The 7339-nt window shown below is 38.7% G+C and overlaps 1 protein-coding gene across 1 annotated transcript in view; it reads right to left on the minus strand.

Annotated features, from left to right (window-relative positions):
- The window catches only part of slc2a12 (solute carrier family 2 member 12), an 18377-nt gene that overhangs the window by 2105 nt on the left and 8933 nt on the right, over positions 1-7339 (minus strand). The gene's annotated exons all lie outside the window — the stretch shown is intronic.

The raw sequence follows: 7339 nt of genomic DNA on the forward strand, positions 1-7339 counted from the left end.
CCTTCATCTACCGAAGGTTCCCAGGCTATAAAGAGTTCCGAGTACCGATGCAGTCAGCTCACGGCGGCTCCTGACATAGGTTAGTAGTCTATGAACCTTAAGGCGCTCTCCCCCCCAATAATTACTCACCCTCCGGCATAAATCGGACGTCAGAGTGAAAAACAAAAGCCCCCTAGCATTAAAGACTCCGACGTGTACCAGGCAAGAATCCTTCCTTGCATTCGGAAGCCGAAGAGTGGAACAGGCGAGCAAGTGTGCAGGTTTGCGTCATATGAGAGGCCCCGCCTTACATTTTCCGCCACAGATTTGGGGAAATTGGTCCGTGCGCAAAGCATTGTGGGGATTTTAAGGGCGCGAAGTCTACCCATGTGCAGCCTCGAAATTACCCCCAAACCAAGGACGCGGCCTCGGTGGAATTCCAAGTATGCTGGAGATTGGAACAGTCCTTCGGTGGCACTCGATGACGTAGCATCCTTGAAATATTGGCTTGGAAGCCAGTTTCCTCGCGATTGAGAAACAGCCCCAGAGTCTCTTGGCAACACGACCTTCCAATCAGCATTCGGCCGGCCGGCGAAGTCCCTCCTTCTATCCGCTATCCTAGAAATCTGTTTTCGCTAAAGCGGCTTTGCAGACACATAGTGGAATCCTCCATTTACACTGATTCCCAGTTATGCGGGGGCGTTGAGCACACACACACGGGCAAGGCCAGAGCCTCAATAACTCATTGTCTCTGCAGTGTGCATCTGGCTTTTGTAACATTTCTAATGCAGGATAAAAACGTTCTTGCTGTGACTTTTCCCTTAGTTTCCTTTCCAATCCATTAAACCTTGGGATTGGTGATTTTGTCTATTTATTCTAAAGTCACAGCCACATAAAATGAGCAAAATACGCTAATAATGTAATAATAAGAATCAGTCTTTCTAATGTTATATAAAAATAGACTCCACAGGTGTCCAATCTTTTTTCTCCGAGGGCCACATACAGAAAAACATATGAAGGGCTGGACCACTTGTATAATCGAGTTATATTGCCCTGTAAATTAAAGGTGCGGTAGGTAATATTAGAAAACCAGTAGAAACCAGCTCGAGTGCGCTAGAATTTGAAAATACACAGCCGGAAAAAATCTGCCACTTCCAGAGCCCCTCCTCCAACACACACGAACGCGCAGATGACCAATGAGGGCACGAGATAAGTTTGTGCACAGATGGAAGGCTGACAGGCAGATAGGCCATCCAGTTACTTTAGCCGGGCCGGCTAAAATGATTGGTCGTGCTTTTTACAGTACCACGGCTTGCACAGATGACATTTTTTTATGAATTTTTTGTCAAAGCACTTCAGATATTCATTGCTATCGGGATGTTAAGAGCATTCCATGGAATATAACACAAAGTGTATCTCAAGCTGGTTTCTCAAACTTACCTACCCCACCTTTAAGTTATATGAATTGACTGAATTATTTTAAAAGTGGGCTTATTAACACATGAATACTACTGTGTAATATATTTAAGAAGTACAATATAAGAAAAGCACAAGTTTCATTTTGTGGGCCATATTTCATTATATTTTTGGATTAGCGGAAGGCAAATTCAAAATGGCCTGCGGGCTGCATTTAGCCCTCGGGTCGTAGTTTGGACACCCCATGGTTTAAGGTATAAAGTCTTTTGAATCAAGGATTTTTTTTATTGCATTTGCTTAATTTTAGTGTGTATTCTGTTAAGCAACTTTTTAAATTTTTTGATTATGTTTTATGGCCAGACAGATTTGTGTTGGTATATACAGCCCCAACACACCCTACCAGGATGGGGAATCCAACTCACAACTTACAGCAATCTAGATATGTTCTGCCAGCATTAACCACTGAGCTATACAGCAGCTTGAGGATTGATTCGAAATCATGGATCACATGACCTTTTTTTTTTCTGTCCCCCGGAGGTAGGGGGTGTCCCCTTTAGGCTGGCAAGGACACAACATCTCTCAACATGATAAGATAATAAAGGAAGTGAAAACATAAAAAGTCCTGCACCTTTGTGTATGTTCGGCAAATGCAGAGAAACCATGTTGTTACAATAAAAGTGGAAAAATAAAAATAAATAAATATAGTTGGACGTTCATGATTTTAAAAACACATTGGCTTTGGTCCAGAGGTCTACAGTATGTATTGGTTCTTCATGCAGGTGCTCAAGGTTCAACACCCAGGGGAGGGACATCTTGTGCTTCTGCTGTTGATGTTAAATAATGGAGAAATTGTCCCCACCACTTTTTCTAACAAAGTGACGCCCATGATTATATCCACACAGCACAGTCTATTTCCAGGCTCCAAAATCAATTATACCAAAAAACAACTTCATATTTACATATCAGGAATTGCACATTAAAAAATATATATTATATACTATTAGTTAAAAAGTGCAGAACAAGCAACATCTATTTTTGCAGCAATGTTCGTGCCAATTCAAGTTTATTGTTTTAGAAGCCTGAACCACTTATAGTACATCTTGACCTAATTTATAAACATTTGAAATGATTAATCCCAATGAGGTAACTATTACAAAGACAATAAGCAGTCATATTAACTCCCATAATTCTTATCACCGGATTTATTTGAAAATCATCATAAAAACAAAAAAAAAAAAAAAAACTACATTTGAAAACAGGTTTAAAAAGTAAATAAACGTGAAAAGCCATAAATAGTTAATATTTGCTTCACTCCAATAATGAGTCAACCGGTGGTTTAAAATAATAAAAATATAAGAGCTAGGAAGAAATAACCACACAACATCTAAATATAAACAAATGATTTGCCACACTTACTATAGCATATGCCAGAAATAAGAAAAAGGTGATTTGAAGCATCACACTGGACCAAAGAGTTTCTCATCTGTGTGTCAGCTATATATTTTGTACTCTGCTGCCATTTAAATGTGTAGTAGTGAATGCAGCAGCAGCATAATACATATGAGCGGATATAAAGTAATATGTGAAGCTGAGGAAACTGATTTCTATCTAAAATGTAACAGTATCTGCTTTCAGCTTAAAATATTCTAAAACATGCTGAAATTAATCAATTAGGGTATTCACAATTTCCTTTTCTATGATGAAAATGTATAAAATGAAAAAAAACCGCAAGGATTATTCAAGTAAACAGTTTCGCATCCGAGCTCCCCCCCCCCAAAAAACGGATTATTATGTGTAAAAAAAATATATAATATAAACTGATATACTTTGAAATAACTCACTCAGCATGCATTTAAGTGCATTGATTATAATAGCAGTTCCGAAATCAAGGACACTATGTTATTGAAAAGGAAAGCTAAAAATAAAAATATTAAAGGCACATTGAGTCTAATACAATTTTGTGAAGCAGTTAAGATGCAGATCAAACCCATTTCAAGCAGTAGAATTTTAGATATACATACTTTTTCAGTCTAAATATGTGATTTCAAGATTTTTCAGACTCATACCCTGAATTTCTATGACATGTTTGAACAGCTGTTTGGTGTTGTAGCGGTGGGTCGGACCTCTCCCTCTCTCAGACTCCAAAGATGATCCTGATGTCGGCCAGGGAGAGTTTGGTGGCGGTGCTTCCCTTCCCGGAGAGCACGTTCCGGGCCAGTTCCTTCTTCTTCCCCTGCAGTATGGAGATCTTATCCTCCACCGTGCCGTCACACACAAACCTGGAGACACAAAAAACGATTTGATTACACACAAATATACCAAACTATGACATACTTATGACAAACAGACCACCAACAATGAGGAAGATTCAATAGAGTGCCGCAGTGATACGTCCTAAAACCCGGAAGTAAACTCCTTCCGGTTCCTTCGACAAAAACCAATGCAATTTCTCCATAGGATTTTGGAAAATAGCTGGAAATAAGGTCTGTGGTTGAGACACATTCAAGAGACGGATCACTTTTTGTTCATCCGGATAATATCCACATGTCTAGTCTACTTTTAAAATGTTTGAATCATAAATCTATCGATTAGAAAATGATTAGGGTCCAATTTAGAAATAATGTTAGGATACTAATTCCCCATGAATCTGTGGGTTGTTTCCTACATGACAAAACAATTTAATTTGATCTCTGCTTTTGGAAACTTCCTTCCACAATATTATTATTTTGGATTTAATACAACCTTTTACATTCATACTGTATGAGATTAAACACAACATATGAATGCTGCATTTACACAAACAACTTTTTAGCCAATAAAGTCAATAAATGCTTGATATTTTTTAAACTAATGATGAAACAAGCCAGACAGATAAAGCTTAAAGTCCGGTTAGTTTGTGCTGAAATATCGATTATAAGCTTCTGTATTTACAAAACACTTTAATCTTTCTGCACTGCCAAATACCATGAAGCAATGTTCCTGTAGTTTCCATGCATTTTGCAAATCTGGTATGTTTTTATTTTGTACTTACTTACAATGTTAAATATACTATTATATATTAAACATTTCGATACATTCATTTAATAAGGTACTTTTATAATATTAATCTGCTTTAGGCCATTCAACTGTATTGGTGTTTTGTGTTCTGTCAATTTAGATACTGCCCTCTTGCACTTATGCAACATGATGCAATAGTAATTCTGATTATTGTTACCGGTGGATTGTGACATCTTTAACTTGTCCAACTCTGTAGATCCGGTCACAGGCCTGATCCTCCAAGGCTGGGTTCCTGTCAGAGTTCAAAAGTATTCAGAGGTTAAAACACCTACCTTTCTCAACCTGAACATGTCCAAAAAAAGCTCACTTCATTAGTAGCATTACACATTCATCCGTTTGTGTGCGTGTCTCACCAGTGCATGTCAATGAGGAAGAGGTGATTTCCACCAATCAGATTAAGTCCGACCCCTCCAGCACAAAGAGACACCAGCATCACCTTTTGGACAAAAACAGAAATATTAAATCATAGTTTTTTTTGCATTTAATCTCAATATGTTAATACTCGTCGAAGTCCAGTCAGGAAAACTGATCCTAAGCTAAACTTTCTTCAACTATGTATTTACATTTGTGAGACAACATGAATGAGTGTAGTAGAGAGTTTTGGTCCGTCTGGTTTAGTGTTGTATTCTGCTTTCACACCCGTTGTCTTATTACACTTTACTTTATTGATTTACCTACAAATATTCTAAAACATGCTGAAATTAATCAATTAAGGTATTCACAATTTCCTTTTAAATTATGAAAATGTATACAATAAAAAAAAAACACCAAGGATTATTCAAGTAACCAATTTTGCATCCGAGTTTCCCAAAAAAACAAACTTATTATGTGTATATTAATATAACCTGATATACTTTAAAAGTGTGCATTGATTATAATAGCAGTTCTGAAATTAGGGACATATTAATATAGAAAATCTCAATATGTTAATTGTTATACTGGTCGAAGTCCAGTTAGGAAAACTGATTCTAAGCTAAACTTTAGAAACTTTCGTCCACTAGGTATTTACATTTGTGTGACAGCATATACATGCGAGTGCAGAGTTTCGGTGGCGTTGTACCTGTGGTCCGGCTGGGTTCGTGTTGAATTCTTCCACCAGGTCCATGCGGCGTTTGGGGTTGACCGTCCCGTCGATGACAGCGTACCTCAGGCCCATCTGACGCAGGTGAACGGCTACGATCTTCAGCATGCTGGTCCACTGGGACACGATGACGCTACACATGACCAGAGGACAGAAACAACAAGTAGATTACACACATGACGGTAACATGTATTGGTGTCTTAGAGTTGTTCATATGGTAGTCGCAATAAAATTAAAATAAAAATTAGTTTTTTACCTTTTCTGATCATCACCCTTCTCTCTGATTGCATGCAGTTCCGAGATGATAGCAGCAATCTGAAAGAATAGTTAGTTCATTTGTTGATAAAATCTTAGCGAAACAACACCACTGACACAGGAAGGTGTGTGATATTCTGTACCAACATGCACTCACTTTGTACATGTAGCCTTTAAGCTATGTCAGTCATCCACTGTCAAGCAATCGCTTCTTCTGATCATTTATATAGACTTTTTAAATGATGTAGGAGTTACAGAAGGGCTCAAATAAAAATAAAAACGTGCAACCTTTACGAAACAGAGAGCACATCCAAACTCCTCAACCTTCTGTGAGTAAAACAATAGCCATCCAGCAGATATCAGACACATTCGGTGGGTTAGTTGCAGAGTTAGGCTGCTTTGCACAAAGGACGCCCACCTTGGTGCTCTCCCTGGTGTCTTCAAACAGCTTTGAGGGGAAGCGAGTGCCGTTCAGGGCCACAGTGTCAGTGTGTTGAGGGTCTGATGAGGGGCTGGAGGAGAGGCACAGAGCGTTCAGCTGCTCCTCCAGAGACAGGACGATCCCGTCACCCTGCAGCTCCGACGTGTCCAGAGTCTGAGCAGAGAGAGACCAGGACATCAGGGACTGTGTGTAGTAAGTAGGCAGCTGTTTGTGTGTAGGCTTTTTCTTTCTTTCTTTATTAAGGAGCGCAGATTTAACAGAAAATACAACCATTTTTTTACATTTCCTGGTTCCTTATTACAGGAAACTACCCCTCTTTGTTACATATAAGAAAACAAAAACAGAATCCCCCCACCCTCACAAGAACTGGAAAATTGGTCACAGCATTGTATCGCTTACACATCCTGATATATTTCCCATGATAAAGAGCAAAAAACACCAAAAATAAAATAATAACGAATAAAAACACAAATAATAAAGACAAAATAATACGATAATACTTTATTTTGTCAGATCAAGTCTGAAATTTGACTTGCGTCACAGCAGCTCCATGTCCAACATCAACAGACAAGTATCCAGACACATATAAAATACACAAACAACAAACATTTAAGGCAACAGCACAATCAGTGAGAGAAAACATGCTCAAAGAGCCTTCAGCGTGCATTTGATCTGGGATTTAGCTCGTGTTTACTGTGAGGATTGACTGATGCACAAAGGATCTTCAGTCTGATTTTAATGAATGGTGGGACCCTGTATCTCCATTAGATGGTAGCAGTTCATTATTCACTGTTCAGAACATGGTTGGGTCCAGAGATGATGTTGTTGACAGCCTCACTACGTTGTTATGATTCATAGAGTCTCAGACAGGGTTGACCAACAATCTCTTTGAGCAGATTTTTCAACAGGTGGAGCAGTTTTGATTTTAAAGCTGCTGAAATACAAAATACATTAAAAAATGATAATAACTAAAAAGGGGGGACATATAGTGTGTAGGCTTTTTGACTTGAAGAGAAAATGTGTCCAACTGTGTTAAAGCATATGTGTGTTTGTGTGTGTGTGGTGTGTGTGTGTTGTGTGTGTGTCGTGTGTGTGTGTGTGTGTGTGTG

This window comes from Notothenia coriiceps, unplaced genomic scaffold, assembly GCF_000735185.1.
Source record: "Notothenia coriiceps isolate Sejong01 unplaced genomic scaffold, NC01 NC01_scaffold00037246, whole genome shotgun sequence".
In the NCBI taxonomy this organism is placed as follows: domain Eukaryota; kingdom Metazoa; phylum Chordata; class Actinopteri; order Perciformes; family Nototheniidae; genus Notothenia; species Notothenia coriiceps.